This window comes from Canis lupus, chromosome 36 (genome assembly GCF_003254725.2).
Source record: "Canis lupus dingo isolate Sandy chromosome 36, ASM325472v2, whole genome shotgun sequence".
Lineage (NCBI taxonomy): Eukaryota > Metazoa > Chordata > Mammalia > Carnivora > Canidae > Canis > Canis lupus.
In genome coordinates, this window is record NC_064278.1 from 19,994,008 (window position 1) to 20,021,983 (window position 27,976).

At 38.2% G+C, this 27,976-nt stretch overlaps 1 protein-coding gene and 1 long non-coding RNA gene across 8 annotated transcripts in view; one reads left to right on the plus strand and one right to left on the minus strand.

Annotated features, from left to right (window-relative positions):
• The window catches only part of LNPK (lunapark, ER junction formation factor), a 78,470-nt gene extending 78,303 nt beyond the window's left edge, over nucleotides 1-167 (minus strand). Inside the window, exon 1 of the mRNA XM_049106076.1 lies at nucleotides 77-167. The gene's annotated coding sequence lies outside the window, so the exon portion shown is untranslated. The remainder of the gene's footprint in view (nucleotides 1-76) is intronic.
• The window catches only part of LOC112668141 (uncharacterized), a 46,645-nt gene continuing 18,758 nt past the window's right edge, over nucleotides 90-27,976 (plus strand). For 2 of the 7 annotated variants that reach the window (XR_003141507.3, XR_003141504.3), the window contains exon 1: nucleotides 202-1,049. This is a non-coding gene — a long non-coding RNA (uncharacterized LOC112668141). Of the gene's footprint in view, nucleotides 1,050-1,433; nucleotides 5,295-5,953; nucleotides 8,757-24,775; nucleotides 24,988-27,976 lie in introns of those variants that run through there. The other 5 variants (XR_003141506.3, XR_003141502.3, XR_003141505.3 and 2 more) reach the window with 5 other exon arrangements.

Below are 27,976 nucleotides of genomic sequence, written 5' to 3' on the forward strand. Positions count from 1 at the left end.
CTTCACACGCCGGAGGATGTTGTTCTCAAACCCGTGGAGGTCACAGAGGCCGAGTTTTCTCTCTTAAAACTCTCACCTCGCGAATACGCCCTTCCCAGGTCCTGATCTCCGGGCCCACGGATGACCCCACACACACACACGGGCTGCGTTCACCTCAGATTTGAAAGCGTTTCCTAGTCCACTGCACGTGACCAGTCTAAATAGCCAGAGATAACGTGAACCCGCGTGAGGTAACCGTGCAGAAGGGGTGAAAAGCAAGCAAAAGCTTTGGTAGTGGCTTACCTCCGTGACTTGCTTGTGCAAACATTTTTCACGGGATATTTTTCTATTCTGTTTAGTTACATCCGAGTTTTAAAATAATGCATCCGTGAGTGTCTGTCATTGCTTTAAGGCGCTACATGGAAACTTTGACGAAGCCGAGCATAGGGTACCGGAAGCTACCAGGTGATTCGCTGTGAGGTGAGATTGTCCTCACTGTTAGAATCTTTCGTTACAGCTGTGTAAGCTTGAAAGGACGAAGGCAAGGGAACCAGAGTTTACTTGTGCACTCTGGGTCTAGTAGAAAATAGAAGAGTTTTATAGATTGAAATTCTGTATCCCAGAATTCCCTGTGAATCCCCTTGGCCTTGTTTAAAAAAAAAAAATCTATCGAAGAAAATATGAATAGAAACATTTCATCTATTTTGATTACAGAAATTTAACCATTTCATTTTTCATCCTTTGCTCTTTCGAAGTATATATTTTTAAAAGGCCTGTGAAGTTAATGCAAAACATATCTCCTCACCTCAGGAATATATTTTCCTAAGAGAACAGGAAAGAAATGTTTACCAGTTGCTACTGATTTTGTTCTCTAGTTTTAACTGGGCCATCAAGGTCTGTTGTAAAGGGGAAAAAAACAGGAGGGAGAAGACAAGAACTAGCCAGGTGCCAGGCATCCCAAAAACCTGATCCTGAGACAAAATTCCATAGATAATTACTCTGGAAGAGGAGACACTTGGAGGGTGAGATGTATGGAATCACTAACTCTTTTAACCAAACAACTTCTTAAGGTAAGTATCATTTTAGAAATGAGGAAATTGATTAGAAATATTACATATATTGCTGAAGGTAACACTATACCACTACCTGGTAAGAGTTTGTCAGGCACAGTAAGAGAAGACCAAATATTTCTCGAGGACAAGACCCTATGTACACATACAGATAAATAAAACAGCTGTCCTAAAGTAACTGACACTAGTGAGAGAAACCTTCAAGAAAACACACAAAAATAATAGGGTAAATAACCATGATAAAGGCAAGTGTTCAAGAGATTGGAGAAGGATAAGGCAACAGCAGCCAGAAGGGGTATGGGAAAGCCAGTGAAGGTGGTGCTTTAGCCGAGTCCAAATATTGAAGAATTATTGCCTACTAATCCTAAATTTCTCCTGTGATAGATTCTAAGGAAGTGAAATCAGAAAAGCACCAGAGAAGATGACAAAGGAAATAAACTAGTCAAAGGAATGCTAAAAGGTCTAATTCAACAAATAAGTAAAACCACATTTATTCAAAGGAATAAATGAAAGCTGCAAGAAATAGTTGCTATGAGAGCTTACAATAGGGTCATTCACTGACCTGGTCAGAAAGGTGAGAGAAATCTCCCTAAAGGAGGTCCTACTGGAATGGAAACCTGAAAAATGAGATACTGAAAAAAGGAGAAATGGAAACCGGGAACATCACGCGTAAAGACCTTTTGTCAGAGGGGAACACTGCAAGCCTGAGGAACAGAGGACCAATGTGGCTAGAACGTAGACCATACAGAGTTCACAGTACGCTGGAGACCAGACATTGTTGGCCATACTGAGAACCTGTATCTTCTTGAGAAGCAGAGAGGGGATTTAACTATCATATCTGTGTTTTGAAAAGTTCATTCCAACTGTAGTGTGAGAATATGAATAGAGCCAATTAGGGTCCCCAGGTGGTATTTAGTGGTATTTCAAATGGATCGGGCTGGGAATAAGGAGATGGAGACAAGTGGGAGAAATGGAACAATTTGGGAAGTAACATGGGAGATTTAGGTGATGGATGGATTCAGATATGGTGGGTGATCTGGAAATGTTGGGGTTAGGAGCAAATGGTCAAGAAAGAACTTGACACATCTTCAGACCACCAAAAAGGTGGTTTTATTAAAGGATGGGGACAGGACCCATGGGCAGAAAGAGCCGCAGGGGGGTTGTGAGTCATAGCTGATTATATACTTTCAAGTTGGGAGGGCATTAAGGACAGACAGCACAAGCCTCCAAGGTATTTTGGAAACAAGGTTTCCAGGACTCTGAGGGGGCTAGCTATTGTTAGGAAAAGGTTATTACTGTTTAGTAAAAACTCAGTCATGAGATCCTTCAGGTGTGTATCATTGGGCCATATGCTTGGAGTATGATTGCTAACATATATGTTGAGGGGTAGAGATAAAGGAAGCTTCCAAAGGAATTTCTGTATAAAGTATACACACAGGATCTTGGGGCGGGGGCTAAGATTGCCTTTAGCAAAGTGCCAACACTGAGGCAGCTGAGCTCCCAGAGGAAGGTCACCCTGCCTGTTTCAATGGGCTGTAAGTAGTAAGGAAACTTAATTTTTCTTCTGCTTTTGTTTGCCACATCAGTGGGATGAACTGGGAATTGAAGAAAAAGGAGTCTGAGATGATGGGATCAGGCATGGTGGGTGGATAGTAATGCTATCAATGAGATATGGGGAACACTGGAATAGAGTTGGTTTTGAAGGAAGATGGGGATTTCAACTTGAACATGTTGAGTTTAAGATGTTTTGGTGACTTCAAGAAGAGGATATGTATAGAGGGAAAAAAATATTTTACAGTTTGTAATCTTTACAACAAGGTACCTACTTTTTATCAAAATGCAAAAAAAAAACTATTATAAACATTTTGCTTTTAAATACACTATGGAAAAAAACAAAATTAAAAGTGGAAGTCTTTAAAATTCTTCCCCAGAATTCCCTGTGAATCACTTGGGACTTGGTTAAAAAAACAAATTCTCAGGCCCCTTCCCTGGAGATTCTGATTCCACATGTCTGGTATGGAGCCCAGAAATTTGGATTTTTAACAAGTGCCTCTGGTGATTCTTGCCAGGGAGTTTCTCTGAGCAATGCTACTCAGTGCCAAAGGCCACCTGCATAAGAGTTACCAAGGCGCTTATTAAAATACAAGGTCTAGGGCCTTGCATACTAAAAACCCTATGGGTTGGGGGACCTGGGTGGCTCAGTCGGTTAAGCATCTGCCTTTGGTTTGGATCATGATCCCTGAGTCCTGGGATCGAGCCCTGCATCAGTGGGAGTCTGGCTCTCCTCCATCTGCCTCTCCCCTAGCTCATGGTCTCTCTTGCTCTCTGTCTCAAAATATTTTTAAAAAGTAAGTCCCTAGAGGTAAAGGGGATGAAAGGAATGGAAGGAGGGAGATACTACAGTACCAGGTGCTCTAAGATTTCACCCTCCATCTCTGACAGGTGTCCTAGGCTCTCCACCAGGCAGTTCCAAGGACAGCTAGTGTTCTTTGCTAGATGACACATATGTAGAAGCAGACAGCCCTTGCAGGCTTCTGTCCCAAGTGATTCACGGAATAACAGCTTTCCTGCTCCTAGGCCAGGCTTCCTGCAGTGTCTACCAAAATGGCACTCCACCAACTCTGATGCTCTTTTTTTTTTTTTTTTTTTTTTTAAGATTTTAGAGGCAGCTGGGTGGTTCAGTTAAGCATCTTCCTTCAGGGCAGCCCCGGTGGCGCAGCAGTTTAGTGCTGCCTGCAGCCCAGGGCGTGATCCTGGAGATCCTGGATTGAGTCCCATGTCAGGCTCTCTGCATAGTGCCTGCTTCTCCCTCTGCCTGTGTCTCTGCCTCTCTCTCTGTCTCTGCATCTCTATGAATAAATAAAATATTTAAAAAAATTTTTTTTTAAATAAATTAAAAAAAAGCATCTTCCTTCAGCTCAGACCATGATCCCAGGGTCTTGGGATCAAGCCCCATGTCAGGCTCTCTGTTCAGTAGGGAGTCTGCTTGTTCCTCTCTGTCTGCCTCTCACCCCCTCACTCCCGCTCATACATCCTCTCTCAAACAAAATCTATTAATGATAATTTGTAATTACTATTACTTAGAGCAAGTAGGGGGAGGGGCAGAAGGAGAGAGAGAATCTCAAACCTGGTGGAGCCTGATGCAGGGCTCCATTCCACAACCCTGAGATCATGACCTGAGCCAAAATCAAGAGTGAGACGCTCAACCAACTGAGCTGCCCAGGCACCACACTGCTCTTTTTCCACCACTGCCATCAAACCCATCCTTCCCTGCCCACCCCTGCCCAGCCTTCTTCAGAATTATGCTGCATATACTCCTCCCAATTCAGGGGTTCGTTTTTTGTTTTTTTGTGGGGGTTTTTTAGCTAATCTGGCCAGGCAGGACTAGAAAGGATATAGGGTCAAATGCTATGTTTTACTCTTGTCAGAGCTTTTTTTATTCTTGAGAACCTACTTTGGAAGTATTTTCGTTTTTGAAGACTACATGGTTCTCTTTGTTGTCTTGCTGTAACAACTCTAAGTCTCTATGAGGCACTATAGATGCTTCTCACCAGAGGAAGAATCAGGAAGTATGGGGAAGAAAGAAGATTGGAGTTATTTTTTGTGATGGGAAATAGAGCAAACAGAAAAGCTCATAAAAAAGAAGGGTACTACTTAAAGACTATAACCCAAACACTCATGTGATCCCACTGGGTCAAAATACCAATACCCTAAAAGGCCCCAATGAACCTGTTCCCTTATAACCCCCAAATGCCTGCAGATAACCACTATGGTGTTTATTAGCATATTCACTTTCTTGCTTTTCTTCATGTTCTTTCTGCCTAACTACTCATTCTTTAAAAATACACCTTATGCCTATTTTTGAACTCCTACGTAAATAGAATCATAGGGTAAGTTTTTTTCATGTCTTGAATTGTTTTGATCAAGGTTATGTTTTAAGATTCACCCATGTAGACGTGTCTATTTTCATTGCTGTAGGCTACTATATTACATGGAAATATAATTTATCTACTCCATGGATTTAGGCTATTTCTAGCTTTGAGCTATTATAAACAATGCTGCTGTCTGCGTGTGTCTGTGTGCATGTTGTGTGTGTATGTTTATCCTGGAGTGTATAAACACAGATTTCTATAGCGTCTTTACCTTGGCATGGAAGTCCTGATTCATAGAACATGTTTATTTTTAGCTTTTCAAGGCCATGCTAAATAAACTCTACCAGTTTATATAACCAACAATAACATATAACATTTCTTTTGCTTCCCATCCTCATCAACACTTGAGTCGTCCAACATTTTAATTTTTGCCAATCCAATGGATATGTAATACTTACTGTGCTACTGTTATGCATTTCCTTACTTTAGTGAAGAATAGCCTCTTTTCATATAAGCACTGGCTTATAAGCTCAGGTGCTTTCCCATTTTTATTTTGGGTTCTTTGTCTTTTTCTTACTGATTTCTATTAATTGATTACATAATGTGGAAACACGCCTATAGTTGATTACCTGTGCTACAAATTTTTTTTTTCAATTCTGACTTCCTTTTTCACTCTCTTAATGTCTCTTGATGAAAAATTCTTAATGGAGTCAAATTTATCACTTTTCCTCTATAAGTAGTGGTGTCTGTATCCCATTTAAGAGATACATCCTACTCCTAAGCAGACCTAAAATCAACTTTTTTATTAATGGAGAAAGAGAGGCACCTATTGTCCCCATTCCCTTACCCCCACCCTCAGTGTGGAAAAATAAACTGTCACCACTTAATGACAGGTGGTCCTCTCTACCCTACCCTGCAGTGCTACCTTGGTCATAAACCAAGTAAGTAGTCACTTATGTGTTGGTTTGTTTCTGACTTTGATATTCTGTTCCACGGTCTATTTTATTTTTTTGTATATCCCTGCTGTTTAAGATCTGAGAAGATCTCATATTTAAGGACTGAGGAAAGAGGAAAACACTGAAAGACAGGAAAAGAATTGCTACTGTGAGACACCAACCAATAGATGAGAAAGAATAAAATCGATCTGTGGTTTTTCTTTCTGGTGATATCCTTCTTTGGGTTGGCATAAAAGTTATATTAATTAGCCTCATAAAATGAATTGGGGGATATACTTTTTTTCCTACCCCTATGTCATTTTTATTCATTCTTCCTTTCTTTGAAATCAGATTATCAAGAAACACCCACCCCCAAAATACCATTGAGATTTTTATAAAAATTTCTTTAGTTGTGTATATTAATTCCTTCCACATGAGCCTTTCCTTCCTGGACTATAGTATAACTCCATATTTGTGCAAGTGTCTTTACACATTCTCCAAAAATAGTCCTTTCATCATACAGGTCTTGTACCTTACAGCGGGCAGAATTCTAAACGGCCCTCCAAAATTCCCATCCCCTGGTTATTAAAACACTAACCCAGGTACTGCTGTGAAAGACATTTACAGACATAATTAAAGTTATAAATTATTCTAAATAGGGGCACCTGGCTGGCGCAGTTGGTAGAGCATCTGACTCTTGATCTCAGATTGATCTCAGAGTCATGAGTTCAAGCCCCACACTGAGTGTAGAGATTAAGAAAAATTATCCTGAATAACCTAGGTGGGTCCGATCTAACAACTTGAGCCCTTGCAAAGGGAAATTTCTCTAGGTGGAATCAGATTTGGCAGAAAAGGGAAGCTGAGGCAAAAGATGAGGCAGAAGGGGAGGTCAGAGATTCTGAGCAGAAGAAAGATTTGACCTGTTGTGGCTGACTTTGCAAATGGAGGAAAAGATGCATGAGCCAAGGAATGTAGGCCGGCTCCAGATTCTGAGAATGCCTCCTGGCTGGCAGCTGGCAAGCCACCTGAGAACCCAGTCCTGCACCTACACGGAAGTGAATTCTGTCAACACCCTGAGTGAACCTAGAAACAAATTCTCTGTTGAGTCTCCAGAAAGGTACACACCTGCTGATCCCTTGATTTCAACCTTGTAAAACCCAGAGCAGAGGACCAGCTGAGTCACAGTGTGCCTGGATTTCTGACTTACAGAACAGTGAGAGAATAAATGAAAGTTGAGATGCTAAAGTTGTAACGTTTTATGGCATCAAAAGAAAGCTAATACACACCTTTCTCATTAAGCAAAATATTTTTGGTGGATCTTCAAGTAAGCCTTGATAATGATACGAGGAAGGTCACAGCTTCGAATCCTGTGGCCGAGATTGTTTCACCTTCTAGAATCCAGACTAAATGTGTCCAAGAGAGAGGTGGCCCTGGAAGGACTCTCAGCTACCTCCTGAAGGTGGGTTTGGTAGACAAAATAAATAGTACTTGGGAGGAATGGGACAACAACAAATCAGGGAAAGCACAGCACCAAAAGCCAAGAGCTCGGGGTACAGCAGAATGAATAGCAGGTGCACCTCAACTGCTCACTTCAGAGTGAGACTTGTTCATCACACTTTTCTAAAGTAAATGTGTGCTAAGTGTGGTTCCCATGTTCCAATAAAAGAAGGGAATAAAGTCTAGGCTGGTGTGAAATAACTTGGGAAATATCAATATCTTTTGATACACTTACCAAGTCTAATAATAAAGATTCCAATTATCAATAATACATCATTCCAGAGACCATTTGTTCTGAAAAACATGATTTAAGACTAGAACAGGTATCCTGGCACGTAGACAATTCCATGTGAGTTCAATCTAATTATTGAAAAAGAGAGGAGCATTTTCTTAGAATGGAAAAAAATTATTTTGCTTGTTCTGGAACAAAATATATATAAACTAAGTGGTTTAAAATAAATTCTTGTCTTGGTGCCCGGTAATTCCAAAAGGTGGCATTCTAATGCTACCTAAAAGTTAATGATACACATGACAAATCATAGCTGGTGAAACTTGAGTCTTCGCTCTTATGCACTTAAAGCTTACACATAAAGAAGATGTAACATTAGCTAACTTATACTGAGATTTATTGTTAATAGGAGTCATAAGAGTACAAGGTGTTTTACAAAGCAAAAAAATATTGGAAGACAAATTTTCTGCTCTCAGGAGCTTAATAAAACGTGTAAGCAGTAGCTAACAGGAAAAATATTAAGTCGTGATTTATAAAGTGACTACCAAAGGAAAACTGGGTATAGAAAAAAACAAGAGAATTGGAAAATGTCAGGAATTTGTGGGGAGAAAGAAGATTGCAAAAGTTTGAAGGAAGAATAGAAAGATGAGAGAAATGAAAAAGTTCTAAGAAATGAAGGAGGGAAAATGAAGATGAAGATGGAGGGAAAGACTTGCAGCTGTGAGACATGAAGCACTGCATGAGAAAGAATGTAGGATAGATTTCCTTGACAAACCTCTGAAATTAGACGATTGGCAAATACAACTCATTTCATTTCTTATAAAACTTGAGCTAATTTTCCCAAACAGTAGATACTGAACCAAACCTCTCATCCAAGCCGTATTATTCCATCTATAACAGATGGAATATATAAATAAAACCCCGTGTAAATCTAAATGCAGCTGAATTGTGAACAACATAAAGAATTTAATTTAATTTAAGGAGGGGCGCCTGGGTGGTTCAGTCAGTTAAGTGTCTGCCTTCAGCTAGGGTCATGATCTCAGGGCTCCCGGATAAAGCCCTGAGTTGAGCTCCATGCTCAACGGGGAATATGCCTCTCCCCGTTCCTCTCCTGTTGGCTGGTGCTCTCTGTCAAAATCTTAAAAAAAAAAAAAAGTTTAAGGATATTTTGGGGTTCTACTGTAGCAGGAACTTCACTTCACTTCAGAAGATATATTCAAAAGCACTTGTTTTTTCTTTATATGCATATATTCTAGAAGAGTCCTGATGCTATAGCAATACGGAACTCAGACCCAATATTTTCCTGCAAGACCAACTTCCTATATAGTGTATTCAGGGCTCAAACCATTTCCAGGAACTACCTTGTGGACATGGCAGCTGTACAGACTTTTCTATATTCCCCAAATAGGTCATAGTCAAGGAATTACCCATTTTTAATGGTATTCTCTTTTTATTGAGTCTTGAATATTCTTTATAAATTCTAGATATTGTTCATTTTCAAATATGTGATTTTTTTTTAAGATTTTATTTATCTGAGAGAGAAAGCACAAGCACGGGAAAGGGAGAAGCAGACCCCTCGCTGAGCAGGGAGCCTGAAGCAGGGCTCAATCCCAGAACGCCGGGATCATGACCTCAGTAGAAGGCAGACACTTAACTGACTGAGCAACCCAGCCACCCCACAAATGTGATTTTCGAATATTTCTCCAGTCTATGACTTGTCTATTCATTTTCCCAACTGTCTGTCAAAGACCAACAAAAGTTCTTAATTTTGATGAAAGGAATTTTTTTTCTTATGGGTTACACCTTTGGTATCATACCGAAGAAATCTTTAACCCAAGATCACAAAGATTTTCTCCAATGTTTTCATCTATGCGTTTTATGCCTTAAGGTTTTGCTTTTAGGTCTATGATCCATCATGAATAATTTTGTATACAGTGTAAAGTATGAGGTAAAATTCATTTTCTTAATTTTCTTTGCATATATATGTCAAACTGTTTTGGCACCAAAGATTGAAAAGATTATCCTTTTTTCTAGTAAATTATCTTTGGAATCTCATCAAGAATCAATTCACTATATATTTGTCAGTCTGTTTCTGGGTTGACTACTCTTTACCATTGATCCACCTTCTATATTTCTAATTGCCACACCCATCTTGACTACTATCCCTTTATAGTAAGTCAGATGGTGTGAGTCCTCCAATTTTGTTTGTTTTTTTTTTTCCCAATTGTTTCAGCTATCCTAGTTCTATATGAAATTTTAAATCTGCAATTTCTAGAAAAATCTTACTGGGATTTTTATTAGGATTGCATTAAATAGGGATCCCTTGGTGGCGCAGCGGCTTGGCGCCTGCCTTTGGCCCAAAACACGATCCTGGAGACCCGGGATCGAATCCCACGTCAGGTTCCTGGTGCATGGAGCCTGCTTCTCCCTCTGCCTGTGTCTCTGCCTCTCTCTCTCTCTCTCTGTGTGACTATCATAAATAAAAAAAATAAAAAAAAAAGATTGCATTAAATAGTGATTTGCCTAATGGAGCAAAGCTGAATCTCTGCCCCACCTGATCCCCTGGAATGCTTATTCAAAAACAACCTCTACAACTATTTTTTAAAAAGGATTGCATTAAATGTATAGATCAGTTTGTGGGAAATTGATGTATTAACAATATTGAATCTTCCAATCCATGGATGTAGTATTTCTTTCCATTTATTTATGTCTTTGATTTCTTTCAGTATTTTATAATTTTTAAAATACAGGTTCTGCATATTTTTGTTAGATTTATTTCATTGTTTTGGTACTATTATAAATGATACTATGCTTTACATTTTAATTTCCAAATATTTGTTGGTGATAAGTGGAAATAAAATTTCTATTACTTTTGTTGATCTATCATGTGAATTTTCTAAAATGATTTAGGAGGTATAGGAACTTTTGATAAATTCCTTGGGATTTTCTATGCAGAAAATCACATAGTTGAAACAGAGTTTTATTTCTTCCTTTATAGTCTGTATTTTTTTCTTTTATGTTTCTTGTCTTCTTGCACTATCTAATACCTGTAGCACATTATCAAATAGGGATAGTAAAAGCAGACACCCTCATCTTGTTCCCAATCTTAGGGAAAAGCATTTTTTTTTCAGTTTTAGTATATTAGGTGTAAGTATTTTGTAAATATCAGGTTAAAGAAGTGCTGCCTTTGGACCCTCACTTTGTACAACATTCAAAAACTCAGAATGGATCAAAGAACTTAAGGGTTAAAATTATGCAACTCTTAGAAGAAAACCTATGGTCCAAATATAAAACTTTTGTATGTCAAAGTACAATATCGAAGGAGTGAAAAAACAACCCATAGAATGGAGAAAGTGTACATTATGTATCTTTTAAGGGTTTAATGTATGGAAAATATAAACTCTAAACTCAAGAACAAAAAAGATGAGCACCATAATTCAAAAAAGGGTCTAAGGTCTTAAATAGTTATGTTTCCAAAAAACATATACAAATGTCCAGGGGTGCCTGACTGGCTCAACCAGGAGATATGTGACTTCTGATCTCCAAGTTGTGACTTTGAGCCCCATGCTGGGTATAGAGATTACTTTAAAAAATTTTTTCAAAAAAAAGCATGAGGGATCCCTGGGTGGTGCAGCGGTTTGGTGCCTGCCTTTGGCCCGGGGCGCGATCCTGGAGACCCGGGATCAAATCCCACATCAGGCTCCCGGTGCATGGAGCCTGCTTCTCCCTCTGCCTATGTCTCTGCCTCTCTCTCTTTCTCTCTCTGTGACTATCATAAATAAATAAAAATTAAAAAAATAAGGCATGAAAAGATGCTCAACATCACTAGTCATTAGGAAAATACAAATTAAAACACAATGGGATACCACCTTGCACCTACTAGATGGCTATTATCACTCCAGATTACACACACATCATCACTATTCCTAGGTATATATATATACCCATAAGAAGGAAAGCATGAGCTCAGATGGATACTTGTATGCCCATGTTCAAAGCACCACTATTCTCCATAGCCAAAAAGTGGAAAACCACCCAAGCGCTCATCACCAGTTGAATACATAAGAAAAATGTGGCACATACATGGAATGGAATATTATTCAGCCTTAAAAAGGAATTGAGTTCTGATAAATGCTATAACAGATCAGCCTTGAAGAAATGCTAAGTGCAATAAGGCAGATAAAAAAAAATACTGGGGCAGCCTGAGTGGCTCAGCGGTTTAGCGCAGGCTTCAGCCCAGGGCCTGATCTTGGAGACACAGGATCGAGTCCCACATCAGGCTCCCTGCGTGGAGCCTGCTTCTCCCTCTGCCTGTGTCTCTGTCTCTCTCTCTCTCTCTCTTTCTCTGTGTGTGTGTGTGTGTGTGTATGTATGTGTTTCATAAATAAAACTTTTTAAAAAGTACTGAATGATTCCATTTATATCATGTACCTAGAATAGGTGAATTCATGGAGACAGAATGTAGAACAATGGTCAGCATGGGCTAGGAAGAAGAATTGAGTAATGCTATAGAGTTTCTGTTTAGAATTATTTTAAGTTTTGGCAGCCCCAGTGGCTTAGCGGTTTAGCGCTGCCTTTGGCCCAGGGTGTAATCCTGGAGACCTGGGATCGAGTCCTGCGTCGGGATCCCTGCATGGAGCCTGCTTCTCCCTCTGCCTCTGTCTCTGTCTCTCTCATTCTCTGTGTCTTTAATAAATAAATAAAATCTTTAAAAAAAGAATTATTTTAAGTTTAGAGAATGGATAATGGTGAAAGTTGCATAACATCATGAAAATATTTACTACCACTGAAATGTACACTTAAAAATGATGAAAGTGGGGGGATCCCTGGGTGACTCAGCGATTTGGTGCCTGCCTTTGGCCCCAGGCGTGATCCTAGGGACCTGGGATCGAGTCCCACATCGGGCTCCTGGCGTGGAGCCTGCTTCTCCCTCTGCCTGTGTCTCTGCCTCTCTGTGTGTGTGTCTTTCATGAATAAAATCTTTTTAAAAAATGGTGAAAGTAGTAAATATTATATTATGCATATTTTACCAGAATTTTATTTTTTTTAGATTTATTTATTCATGAGAGACACAGACTCAAGAGAGAGGCAGAGACATAGGCAGAGGGAGAAGCAGGATCCTCACAGGGAGCCCGATGTGAAACTTGATCCTAGCCTAATGCGGGACTCCATCCCAGATCTCGGAATCATGACCTGAGCTGAAGGCAGGCACCCAACTGCTGAGCCACCCAGGTGTACCAATTTTACCAGAATTTTAGAAAAAGAAATGAGGTGCTGATGCATTCAACAACATGGAGGAAGCCTGAAAACATTATGCTAAGTGAAAAGAGCCTGTCACAAAAGACACATATTGTATTATTCTATTTCTATAAAATACCCAGAGTGGATCAGAGTAGATAAATCCATAGAGACCAAAAGCAAATTAGTGCTTTCCAGGGGATCCTGGGACTAGAGTGAGTACTAAAGGGTACAGAGTTTCTTTTGAGGATAATGAAAATGTCCCAGAATTAACTGTGATGATGTTTGCACAATCCTGTGAATATACTTGCAACCATGGAATTGTATACACTTTCAACAGATAAATTATATGTTATGTGAGTTATATCTCAATAAAGCTATTTTTAAGTACCTTCTTAGTTCTAAATTTAAGTATTTGTCATGAATAAATGTTGAATGCCAGCAAATGCTTTCTCTGAGTCTATTGAGATGATCATGTAGTTTTCTTCTTTAGTGAGTTGATATAAGTAATCTTGATTTTCAAGTCTTGAATCCTGTAATAAACTGTAACCGTGAGTATAACAACTCTCAGTGAGTTCTATGAGTCGTTCTAGTGAATTATCAAATCTGAGTGTGATTCTGAGAACCCCTTTGAACTGTCAACTGGTGTCAGATGTCTTTGGTGGACTTAGCAGTCTGGAGAACTATACCCTCAAACTTCAGAGTCTGGCTAATTCTAGGTAACATTCAACCAATCTGTGTAGGTTTGGAATACAAGTTTCATCTCTCCTGTAGGCGATGGTTCCAAGGTTAGCTCAAGGTTTTTTTGTTTTGATTGATTTTTTTTAAGAGAGAGAGAGATGGGGGAGGAGCTGAGGGAAAGGAAGAGACAATCTTTTTTTTTAAGATTTTATTTATTCATGAGAGAGACAGAGAAAGAAGCAGAGACACAGGCAGAGGGAGAAGCAGACTCCACACAGGGAGCCCGATGTGGGACTCGATCCTAGATCTCCAGGATCAGGCCCTGGGCTGAAGGTGGTGCCAAACCACTGAGCCACCAGGGCTGCCCAGGAAGAGACAACCTTAAGCAGACTCCCCCCAGCATGGAGCCTGACTCAGGCACAATCTCATGACCCTGAGATCATGACCTGAGCCAAAATCAAGAGTCTGACACTTACCTGGGTGAGGCACCCGGGTGCCCCCAATTGCTTGGTTTTAAATTTATTTGCTGGGCTCTTTTATATTTGTCTCATGTACCACATAAAGATTAGTCTGAGATTTGAGATTTGTAGTTCCATTCTCAAAGCTTTGGCTATGTAACTTTAGGTCTGTTCCAGTGTGGTAAAATTAAAAAAAAATATATATATATATATTGTTTTTGTTCTTAGTTCCTGGCAAAGAACTACTAAAACCCTTGAAAACTTCTATAAGAAAAAAAAAAAAAAAAAAAAACAGAAAACTTCTATAAGAGTGATTTTGGCATGCTAATGGAGTGACTCTTGGCTGTGAGGCTCCTAGCTAGCTTCAGGATGGGAGCTGGTCACCAGAAAAACCAAACATTGAATAGAGGTTTAGAACTTACAGCCCTATTCCCCATCCTCTAAGGAGAGAGGAGGAACTGGAGATTGAGTTAATCACCAATGGCCAGTGATTTAATCAATCGTGCCTACATAATGAAACCTCCATAAAAACCCCTAAACTGCAGGGTTCAGAGAGCTTCCAGATGGATGAACAGATGGAGGTGCTGGGAGGGTGGCATGGCATCTCTGTGCTATCTCCTCTGCCCCATACTTTGCCCTATGCATCTCTCCCTTTTGGCTGATCTTGAGTTGTATCATTTATAATAAACTAGTCATAGAAAGTAAACCACTTTCCTAAGTTCTACAAGCAGTTCTTAAGATTTTATTTATTTTACTTCCTTACTTACTTATTTGAGAGAGAGGAGTGAAGGCAAAGGGATAAGTGGACTCCACACTGAGCATGGAGCCCGACCTAGGGCTCAATTTTACAACCCCAAGATCATAACCTGAGCTGAAATCAAGAGTCAGATGCTTAACCAACTGAGCCACCAGGCACCCCCCCACAAGCTGTCAGAACAAATTACTGAACTTGAGAGAAGCAGGTTGTGGGAACTCCAGATTTGTAGCTAAGTCAGACAGAAGAGTGGGTAACCCGGGGACCCAATACTTGTGGATGGCATCTGAAGTGATGGCAGTCTTATGGGATTGAGTCCTGACATCTATGGAGTCTGACACTAAGTTCAGGTAGGTAGTGTCAGAATTGAATTGAATTGTAGAACACCTAACCGATGTCCAGAGAGATGAATAGTTGGTTGGTGTGAGGAAAAACCCACATATTAGCTGCCAGAAATATTGTGCGTAAAAGCAGCTCACCAACATGTGCAGCTCAGCAGTGAGCCTGGCATTATGCTGGTTTATCACAGAATTTGGAGATCGTCTTCTCCGAGTCTCACTTCCAAAACTTCCCCCACATTCTCCAGACCACAGAGGTCCTTCCTACTGATATTCCATCCTGAAAGATGGGATTCCTCTTGGATTTGTAGATGCCCATGCTGCTGCACAGTTCTCACAATTGGGGCCGCCCATGGGGCAAGGCAGGGAGGAGAAAAAAAAAAAGATTACCAAATCAGGAGTTCTTTCTACCTTCTCTGGCCCTCAGGCCCCTTTTCTCAACTCCTCTGAACAGAAGGATAGAAGGATAGGAAACCTACTGCTTTAGCTCCACCATAGGCCAACCCTCTTTAAGTCACAAACAATAAAAAAGGGGAAATGTGAAACAAAAAATATTACTCCCACATTCTCCGGCCCACAGAGATCCTCTTTCTTGATCTTCTAGACAGGAAATATTTCTCCCAAGTTTTAGCTGTATGGATGCCCCAGGTCTGCCGGGGGCCCACCCTTGGCTTAGGACTATGAGCAAAAAGAGGAAAAACTGGGAAGCTAACCCCCATACAGCTTACTTCTCCAGGTTTTGACTCTCTTCCCCAATCTGTCTGCTTTTTACTTTTCAAAGTCCCTAGATAGTTGCTTTTTTAATTTTGTCTAGAGAGAGATTTTAGTTGTAATCATCAGAGGGATAAGATTTGGTAGGCTCAAAAAAAAAAAAAAAAAGATTTGGTAGGGTCTCTCCATTTTGGCCACATCAGTTCAGGCTGTATACTTTTAATTGCCTCTCCATGTGACAATGATTTTCAATATTTTCTATAAAAAGTAGAAAGATAATTCAGTCTTCTGGTTGATTAAAAAACTTCTTTGTATTATTGACAGTTTAGGCAAATATTTCAGCTTTGTGTTAACATCATAAATTTTTAGAATGGCTGTCAAACGTGGAGAAAGTACTATCAGGTTGTTAGACTTTAAAGTTTCCTTGTGCACTAATTAATCTGAAATATTGTTTTAATCAATGACACTTATTACCCATCCTTGATGTCCCTGTTGTAATGGCATATTATGAGTTTTATATCATGTTTTTAGAGTAATCATTTTATGTCAAATCAAGAAGAACTTTAAAACCTTTTTCAATGTGTTTATATAGTTCCCTCCTCTCATTAACTGGATTATCAGACAATCCTAGAACATATTCAATGCTATTTGAATGTATCTCTTCTTGTATATATTGGTATCTAGATATATCTATTTGAAATGTATCTCTTCCTTCTAGTGAATTCCTGCATTTGAAATCTTTTTTATTTTTTGTCAGAATAATTTCTATTGATTAATTGCATACCGTTTTTTACTTCTGTTTTATATTCCAGTAATTTTTTATCTGAAATTTTTCTTTGTTCTTTTATGAATAGATTTAAAGGTGACAAAAGATAGTGTCCTTCAGGGGCACTTGGGTGGTATAGTTGGTTAAGCCATTGACTCTTGGTTTTGGCTCAGGTCATGATCTAAGGGTCATGGGATTGAGTCCCATGTCTGGTTCCATGCTCAGCATGAGAGTCTGCATAAGACTCTACTCTCTCTCCCTGGTCCTCTCCCCCATGCGCGCTCTCTCTCTCTCTCTCTCTCTCTGTCAAATAAATCTTTTTTAAAAGATGGCAAGTTCTTCTTTTTTAAGATTTTATTTATTTATTTATTTACGGACAGAGCATGAGCAAGGGGAGGAGCAGAGGAAGAGGGACAAGCAGACTCTGCGCTGCACCTGGAGCCCATCATGAGGCTCCATCTCACCATCCTAAGATCATGACCTGAGCTAAAATCAAGAGTCAAATGCTCAATACTGAGCCACCGGGGCACACCAGGGGATTGCAATTTCTTGAATATCTCATGGAAACATTTCAGAGTTTCCTTCTGATTTACAATTAAAACTATATATTTAAAAAAAAAAAACTATATATTTTATTTTTATCAACTTTTTGAATAAGTATTTAGCTTTTTTGTGTGTGTTGAGGTTTTTCTTCCCGATCTTTGAGAAAAAATGTCTTAGAGTGCATAAAATGTCTTTGTCCTGTGTTGCAAGGCTTAAACAGCTGTATAATGGATAACTCCTTATATTATACTTAGACTTTTTTTTTAATCCAAGTTGATATATGTATGTAAAATACTCCATTTATGAGAGGAACCTGAAAGGAAAATAACTGTTGTAAATGCCAATGTGGTTAACAACTGTGGAGGCAGGTTTTTCTCTCCCCAGATTAAAGGAATGAGCTGCACATGGTGTACATCCTGCACACTTATTAATACCTTTAAAGACTGCTAGGAGCTCTTTTCCTCACCTTTCATAGCAGCCATATTGTGGGACAGCGCGGCATGGGTGTTTTAGACCACAGGTCACTGTTGTCCAAAAGTTATTTATTTCCCATTGTTGAATAAAACCACAGCCTGGTTTTCACTTGGTAAAAAAGTTTAAAACTATACATAGAGTTTTCAATCACAGCGGTAGAGAACAATGGCCAGCTAGTCAGCGTTGGACACATCCAGCGTAGACTCCATGGTAATGGAGCAGTATTTGCTGTCTGGTTTATTTATCTATTAACACTTTCATTATGCATATATTTTCCTATTATCTCTAGTTGTCTTATGGTACATAGAAGAATCACAGCTTTTGAGGGCTTTCAACATATTCATTAAGTCTGAAAATCCATCCAGTGTGAGGTCTGTCTTTTTGAAAATAATCTATAGGCAAAACAATATTTATGACCTTTTTTTGCCTTAGAATAAACTCATAAGAGTATGACTATTTAAAATATTTTTAAAATATCCTTTTGAGAAACATCTCTTTGCCCATTTTATATTCTGTTTGATTCTATGTAAATATTATTAGAATCACAATTTTGAAGGGAAAAAAAAGTCTTTAATTAAAGTATTGAATGACATTCCTTTTGTAACAGGCCATAACAAAAGACCAGAGTCCTTATTAAAGTCAATGAATCTGGGCACCTGGGTGGCTCAGTGGTTGAATGTTTGCCTTCGGCTCAGGGTGTGATTCCGGGATCCTGGAATCAAGTCCCACTTTGGGCTCCCCGCAGGAAGCCTGGTTCTCCATCTGCCTGTGTCTCTGCCTCTCTCTCTCTCTGTCTCTCATGAATAAATAGTTTTTTTTTTTTAATCAATGAATCATAGGGTAGTTCTATTCTTAACTTTTTGAGGAACCTCTATTCTGTCTTCCACAGTGGCTGCACCAGTTTGCATTCCCACCAGCAGTGCAAGAGTGTTCCCCTTTCTCCAAATTTTCTCCAAAACCTGTCATTTCTTGTGTTGTTGAGTTTAGCCATTCTGATAGGTGTGAGGTGATATTTCATTGTAGTTTTGATTTGTATTTCCTTGATGATGGGTGATGTTGAGCATCTTTTCATGTATCTATTGGCCATCTGTATGACTTCTTTGGAAAAATGTCTCTTCACTGGAAAACAGTATGGAGGTTCCTCAAAAAGTTAAAAACAGAACTACCTTATGATCTGGCAATTACAATACTACATGTTTATCCAAATAATACAAAAATACAAATTCAAAGTGATACATGAACCTTACTGTTTATAGCATCATCATCTTTAACAGCCAAACTGTGGAAACTGCCCGAGTGTCTATTGACTGATGAAGAGGTGGTATATACATACGATGAGATTAGTCAGCCATAAAAACAAATGAAATCTTGGGGCGCCTGGGTGGTTCAGTTGGCTAAGCATCTAACTCTTGATGTTGGCTCAGATGATGAACTCAGGGTCATGGGATTGAGCCCCAGGGTGGGCTCCACAATTGGAATGGGACCTGCTTAAGATTCTATCTCTCCTTCTCCCTTTGTTCCACCTCCCCCTACACTCTTGAATATGCTTGCTCTCTCTAAAACAAACAACAAAAAAAACATTTAAAAAGAAAGAAATCGGGCAGCCCGGGTGACTCAGCGGTTTAGCGCTGCCTTCAGCCCGTGGCCTGATCCTGGAGACCCAGGATCGAGTCCCATGTCGGGCTCCCTGCATGGAGCCTGCTTCTCCCTCTGCCTGTCTCTGCCTCTATCTCTCTCTCTCTCTCTCTGTCATGAATAAATAAATAAAATCTTTTAAAAAATTAAAAATAAATAAAATAAAAAGAAATCTTGCCATTTGCAATGACATGAATGGAGCTAAAGAGTATTATGCTAAGCAAAATAAGTCAGAAAAAGACAAATACCATATGATTTCAGTCATTTGTGGAATTTAAGAAGCAAAACAGAGAGAAAATGTAAATTCATCCCACTAACCCCCAAAAGCATGTCTCCAACTATCCATAAGCTGGATCCCCAAAAATCCCTGAGCAATTTATTGCAAAGCCACCTAATACAAGGGGAAATGTGTTGGAGGGAAAACCAGAAGGGAAAGACAGCAATCTTCATTGATGACATTAAATGTCTTGCTTGGGCAAATCTCGCAGAAAACATATGATCTTGCGAACGCATCATCACAGTCCCTCTCTTTGTAACAGTTTCTCCCAAAGAGTCATGACACATCAGCCTCCTTAGCTTCATGGTAAATCTGCCCATGGACACTAATTACTTCCAGGCATTATCCACACTTTCTCCCACTGCCTATACTATCTTATCCCTTTTTCTGCTCCTGGCAAATCCCTATCCTTCTTCCAGGGCTTAATTCAAATGTCAATAATTCTCCCTGAGAAAGAACCTTGTGCATTGGAAAGAAACGGGGCTTTGGTAAAAGACAAATCTAGGTTTCAGTTGTAGCGAGTTCACATACTGTTTGGGTGTCACAAGCAAATTACTAATTCTTTTGAGCCTCCATTTCTTCATCTATAAAATATGGATACCTTCCTGACTTAGTAAATAAATTTTTTAATTAGCATTTTATTAATTCTATTTTTTATTTTAATATTTTCCATAGAACATTGGGATCATGAAGAAAATGTGCTTAAGAGAAGTTTTAAATTACTTCTTTCTCTTCTGACATCATTTTATGATTTGGGTGATCATCAGGACCAGAGTGAAATAAGTGAGATGTTCGCCTCAGGTCCAAAATACAAAGAAGTGTTAAAGAACCCAGTAATCAATATAAATAACAATTTAATTCAATATTTTAAAAAAATCAATCCAAAAGAATTCACGATGAATAAAATATCAAAATTTTAAATAAGGACAGGATCAGTATTATTGATTTTTCCTTTTGCCTTAGGCTATGGTATGGCTCACATTGGTACTGGTGATCAAAACCTGATGGAAGAAAAGAAAGAAAAATTTTATGGAAGACTTTGGAATATTATTTCCCCTTATAATTAGTCATAGAAAATTTAAATTATTGTTACATTCAGTTGTCTTCATAGATGCCATCTTTCAATGCCTCCAATATTAATGTTTCTAGCATTAAAGCTTGACCCTCCACAACAGATGAATATGAGCAAATTACCTTTGTCATATCTTAGAAATAGTGTTTGTATAATTGAAAAGTAACTTACTGTTTTGGAAATCTTAACAATAATTTCCATTGAGATGATATCACTGGAGAATGAGCTACTCCATTTTTTTGTATACTGACGCTGTTTAAATTTCACTCTCAATCTCTTGCAGAATGGCTCTTTCAGAGGACTTCAGAGACCTTATGCTTCCTTTAGGAATTCTTCCCATATATATGCAAGTTGTTTCTTATTTTCCATCTAAATTATTTAGCCAAATTTATTTATGACTATTTCTCTGAGATGGTGAAGTAAAACACTTGGAATTGTCTACCTGAGGTATGATCTGTAACGTGCATGCTCATTACACTGTTAGTGGAAGTATAAACTGGCAGTTGCTTAAGGTCAATTTGAAAATAATTACCAAATTTGAAATGTGTATAATACATATTACTTTTATAATTAAAATACTTTTTTAAAGAAGTCATTTTTTTCCCATTCTATCCTTCTAGGTGAACAGGTACAGGGTTCCTGGCTTCAAGGATCTCATACTTCAAGGATAAAGGAGAAAAGAATGATTTCTTGTGCTCTTTACATAGAGCATATTTTTAAATTGTTTTGTGGTGTTTTCATATTTTAAAATTTTATTTATTTACTTATGAGAGACAGAGAGAGAGAGAGAGAAAGAGAGAGGCAGAGACAGAAGAGGGAGAAGGCAGAGGGAGAAGGAGGCTCCATGCAGGGAGCCCGATGTGGGACTCGATCCCAGAACTCCGGGATCACACCCTGAGCTGAAGGCGGATGCACAACCACCAAGCCACCCAGGTGTCCCTTTTTTTTTTTAAGATTTTATTTAATATTTTAAATATTAATTATAATGCATAATTATAACCCATACAGAAAGTGTGAGCAGTTTTTAAAAAGTTAGAATTGCCTTAATTCTACATTTTGAAGTTGAAGATAATTTTGTATTGAATGTAAATAAATCCTCAAACTAAGAATAAATGAGTTGTTATACTATTCACAATATTTCTCTTATTATTTTGTTTATTTTTTAAGATTTTATTCATTTAATTAATCTCAACACCCAATATGAAGCTCGAAGTCACAATTCCAAGATCAAGACTTGCACACTCCTCCAACTGAGCCAGCCCGTGACCCTATTTTATTTATTTTTGAATGGATATTACATGTCTATGATACAAAATTCAAAAATTGCAAAAGGACATAGGGATAAAGTAAGACTCTCTCACCCTGGCCTCAGGATGCATAGTTCCCTTTCCTGGAGGCAACCACTGTTGGTAGTTCTTAGCTTTTTGGATTTATGTTATGAATATATGGATATATTTCTTTCTCTTTTTTCATTCTTGCACAAAGAGTAGTTTATTCTATCCACTACTCTGCATATATCTTAAGAATTGTCTCAGCAGTTTTGGTGGCTGCATTCAATTGAAAGGATGTAGCATTTTTCATCTAGTCTTCTGTTAATGGACATTTAGGTTGTTTCTCATCTTGTACCATCACAAGCCAACACAGCAATCTAAAACTTTGTGCATGTGCCATTTTTGTGTATGTCAATATATAAAGGATATGTGTATTTATCATTTCAATAGATGTTTCCCATTACCCTCCATGGAGATTGTACTAAATAACATTCCCACCACAAGTGTGCTTCTTTCCTCACTCTAGACAACGCAATGTATGATCACATTTTTATTTTCAACAGTCTGACAGGTTTTAAAAAAATGGTATCTCCTTGTAGTTTTGCATTTTTCTAATTATGAGGGAGGTTGAACATCACTTCATGTGTTTAAGAGCAACATTTACTTTCAAGATTCATTACATAAAAAGGAGTCAATATTTCCTTCTAAATTTGATTAGATTTTCCCCCCTCAGTGAAAAAAAAAAAACCTCCCGTTGGGTTATAACTTATTAATGTCTACCATTTAACTAAATAAATGAATGAAATCAATCACTACAACATCTTAAAATATAAAAGCAGGGTTTTTCCACCTTTTCTGAAAGAATTCAAAAGTTTATGTTTGGATTTATAACAAACATGGAAAGTTTCACTAAAATTATCTATTTGTAAAATTGGAAATCCCCACAATATATAAATCCTTCATTTTAATTGTCTTTTATCTTTCAGTGCCAAAATGCAAAAGATATATATCCCAATGGAAACAAGTGTTTTCCTTTAAAACAATAGCTTCCACATTATTCAGTAATGAAAAAGCAAACTTTTTTAAATTTTTTTTATTTATTTATGATAGTCACAGAGAGAGAGAGAGAGAGAGAGAGAGGCAGAGACACAGGCAGAGGGAGAAGCAGGCTCCATGCACCGGGAGCCCGACGTGGGATTCGATCCCGGGTCTCCAGGATCGCGCCCTGGGCCAAAGGCAGGTGCCAAACCGCTGCGCCACCCAGGAATCCCAAAAAAGCAAACTTTTAAGACTAAGAAAATCTTTCCTAATGAAAGGTTGTCTTTAGGGACTTTCTAACATGAATGTTGATGAGTAATATAAATATAGCATAAGTTTTAATGCAAAATTTGTAGGTAGAGTTGTTGCTAGTGTTATAATACCACTGTAAATAAGTATTGTAAACAGTAGTGTTTCTCTCTGTTCTGTGTCATTTCAAAGTCAACATTAAATCATTATCTTTCCATCATCGCTATAAGAGTGAATTTTATGAAATAGAACCTAGCACCTGAAATGTGTCAAAAATCATAGTACTTTTCCAGTTTGTATTGATCATATGGAAATCACTTAGTACTTTAGAGTTCTAGATACAAGATATCATTAATATCATTATTTTGGAAAATTAGTCTTTCTACACCCTGCTACCCACCCCACCCCATCAGCTTCATGCAGAAAAAAGAATTCTCTCGAAAGTTATAGATAAGGGGATGTCTATTCATCAGTCTGGCTGGTCACTGGAGTGAAAGATGTCACTGCCAGATCCCCGGATACACTGCATAGTGGCACAGACTCCTGCAATTGAAAGGGAGCCAGATCAAGGAGTCATTTAATCCAGACCTCTCTCTTCTTGCAAGGCTCTGCCTGAAATGTCTAAGACAGATGGTTTGTCCTTAAAATTCACCAGGGACAGAGATTCCACAATATCACTCTGGAGCCTTTTCTAATGTTTAATCACTATTTCTGTCAAGTCAATTTAAGCTCTTTTCTGCTAGTTTTTCCTCTGCAGAGATGGAAAACAGTTGGTCGGCAACCACTTTCTAATCACCTTTCCAGTGCAAAAAGACACTTTCCAAGGTGGCCTTCAACCTTATTTTTTCAAAGTTATATCATTTCTCTTCTAACCATCTTTAATATATCAATATTTTATCTCATTAATCATTTGGATTACTTTTCATTAAACCCTTTCCATTTGTTCTGTATCACTTCAAACTTAGCATTTTAGTAGGTGCTTTAATTGTACTGTGCTTTTATAAATTTTATTTAGTGTAGGACAAGGTAACTACACTTTCATTTATTCACCGACTAAGCTTTTGCTGAGTATTTTTTGCCAGTAAGAAAAAGATAGGCAAATCTACTCTCTTACAATAAGTATTCTAATAGAAGAAATCAAGAATAATTACCAATGGGTCTATAATATAATGTTATACTAAGAATAAAGTGCCTTGTAGTAATTAGAAAAGGACCAGACTACTGTGCTAGAGACCCAACAATAACTAAGTGGTTTGAAGAAGGGGTTTACTTCTTACCTATAATACTCCAGTGTGACTGCTTTGAGTCATCAAGAAGTTCTGCTCCGGGAAGTCATTCAGAGACCCCAGTCCTTCTATCATGTCGCACCATCACACCTCAGGTCATTGTCATTATCTTTATAGTATAAGCTGAGTCACTCTGAGTTCCAGCAACAGAGAGAATGACAGGATAATGGAGCTACCCGAGGCACAGAAGTGGACACATCACTTCCACTCTGTTCAGTGAAGAGAACACAGTTGCAGGGCCACACTTGACAAAGGAGGCTGGGAAGTGTAGCCTAACCACATACCCAGGAAGATGAGAATAACTGTTAGGGGACCAGAGAAGGTTTTGCAAACACTATCAATGTTTCTCCCCAATACCTTTAGATCTCTTTTTACCTCTTTGTGTATTTCTGCTTCCAACAGCAGACAACGGGCTGTGTTTTGGAAGATCCCCTGGGGAAACTGGATCTTTCTGTGCCAACACTGGAGAGTGCTTGTATTTTACTTCCCCCCACTCCACTTCACCCAAGGGGGACTGATGGATGCAGGAATATGAAATATGTCCTTATCCCCTGGTCAGAACAATTCTGAGACGTGACTTTGTTCCAGAGTTTCTATTCAGGCACATGGCAAAGGTATGTTCTATGGGAATTGGCCTGCAATTCATTCTTGCTAAACTCTCTTCCTTTTTCCTGTCCTGCTTTCCACATCCCCTTATTGCTTTCCCCCAGGAGTACTCTCTTAATAAATCACTTGTATATGAATCCTCACCTGATGGCCTGCTTCTAGGAAACCTGATCTAAGACACAAGGTAAAGGGTTAAAGGTGCTGGATCATTTTTAATGGCCTCACACGTAAGATCAAAAGGAATATTTGAACAAATATGAATGACTTAGCTCATAGCTATCACTACTATTATGGAAAAAACAAAATGTATATTTGTGTTGTTTTGCTAGGGTAACATTCATATATATAAATTCAGCTTTTGTGACGTGGATACCTACAACGTGCTCAAAAAGCGAATGCATTTGGGGGCACCCGGGTGACTCAGTCTGTTAAGCATCCAACTCTTGATAACAGCTCAGGTCTTGATCTCAGGGTAATGAGTTCAAGCCCCACATTGGGTTCCACGCTGGGTATGGCACCTACTTAAAAGACAAAAACTAAATAAAAAACAAAAAAACAAAAAACAAACAAACAAAAAAAGCAAATGCATTTGTATCTTATTCTATAAGTAAGCTTCATAAAAGCAATCTTCTAATTGGATCTTGGAACATAAAGGGAATGCATTTGAGTGAATAGAGGGAATGGGCAACAAATGTGCTCAGTAATAGTCAGCCATGGGTAACCCAAGAGACTCTTAGAACATTTCAGAGTACAGGATGCCAAAGATTCTAAATTACCTAAAATACTGAAAAGTAACATCTTTCTATGGGCCAGATATAGCACAAATAATGTTTTGGACAAGGGTGCTGGGGGAATGGGAGAGAGGACTTTATTTTTTTTTTTTTTTTTTTTGAGAGAGAGGACTTTAGAAGGAGCAATTGGCATAAGGTTAGCTGATTTAGTTTTGACTCTACTAATTGTAACCATCTATGATTCTTTTTTATGATCCTAATTAATAAATTAACAGAGAAATTTATGTTACACAGTATTTTTACAATAGTATTAAGTATGTAAATATTAGACTTATTTGTATAATGGAGAATTATTAGGTTTTATATGGGTAATTGACTCAGTAAGAATTTTTTTAAATAGGTTTCTAATTTGTAGTATTACCTTTGATAAATACAAAAATCAGGAAATGTAGATGCCACTTAAAGTAAAATTAACCTACATTGAGATTACCATTCTATACATTTTACCCTCAAAGAGCCCTGCAGCCTTCTCTCAAGACACCACTGTGGCTCTGATCAGTTACAATTGTACGTTTATTTTTGTGCGTTTTTGATCATTGTCTGTCTCTCTCACTGAACTATAGATCTCAGAGGGTTGTTTTGAATTACCATTGTATCCTCAGCATCAAATGCAGTGATATGTAATAGGTACTCAAGAAAATTTTGACTGGGGAGGTGGGCGGGGGGTGGGGGTGACTGGGTGACGGGCACTGAGGTGGGCACTTGATGGGACGAGCACTGCGTGTTATTCTATATGTTGGTAAATTGAACACCAATAAAAAATAAATTTATAAAAAAATTTTTGACTGAAAAAAATAATGAATATACACAGAATAATTTATAATAATATAATTAATATAACACAATAATTTATATTAAATTTAAAATAATGTAACCTTTACCACCTAAAGCACATGATAGTATTATTTATTACTCCGTGAATTACCAAATATAGCTAATTCAGATGATTTTTCTCCAAAGAAAGGCAAACAAATTATATCCAGTAGAATGCAATTGATTATTGCTCTTTATATGGATCAGTTTTGCCTCTATATGTAAAAATATTTTAGCTTTCTATATTGCCCACACATGTATGTAGTTCTTTAAGTCCTCATTATAGGGGCACCTGGGTGGCTCAGTGGTCAAGCATCTGACTTTGGCTCAGGGCATCATCCCGGGGTCCTGGGATTGATGGGGCTTGCCTGTGGGGACCCTGCTTCTCCTTCTGCCAGTGTCTCTGGCTCTCTCTCTGCGTGTCTCTCATGAATAAATAAACAAAATATTTTTAAAAATAAAAAAAATTAAAGAAGTACAAAAACAGTACTTATAACAGTGTTATCTTCACAACACTTACTAGTCAGGTTGCAAAGAAATTAGTAAAAGAAGTATTCATATGCATTTTGCTTTTTGTCATTATTATCGATTTGTGTAACCACAAAGTACTAGCACTACGTTGTATCCTTGGAACCCAACCCCAGTTTCCTGGGATTTGCGTACTAGGGAAATATTTTACACAGACCATCCATGTGAATTTTTCAAAAACGGTCTGGTTTTCAGTTAAATTCATTCTTTTCTGTCTCTTTTGTTGTTGTTATTTTGCTCTATTTTATGTGCTTCATAGCAGAAAAATTACTCAACATTGGAAAAGGAGATAGTTCAAGCATTGGAATTTCAACTCCATACGTTTCAAAGAGTGCAAAAGGTTGTATTTCAGGGGGGTACTAAAATTACATATGATTTTTTTCAAACAAATGCCAAGAACTGTATCTGCTAATAAGTTTTGCCCAGCTTGGAAACCAAACTCAGCCACGTAGTATGAGAATGCCAGATATACGACAATAAATATTTTTGGCATAGTTTCAAAGCTACATAATGCCAGACATAGACATGTAAAAGTAATGGCAAGAACTACAAAGATTATAAAAGAAATAAAGTCACAGTTCGTAATTCATATGATTATGTTCAATAGCAGGCTTAGACAGCTTTTCACATAATAAGATCCACATGTAAAAGCATCAGCTTATTTTACTCAGAAAAAGATAACAAATATTAAAATGGCTTTTAAAAGTAAAATTTTGTTGAGAGCTTGTAAATGTAGTTTTGCAAGCTAAAGGAGAGTAGCTTAAATTGGGGTTTTTTGTTTGTTTCTATTTAGATACCCAACCTCTGCTTCCCTTCTGTCACACACAAGAATGAAGTAAAAAAAGAAAATGCAATCTCAAAGACT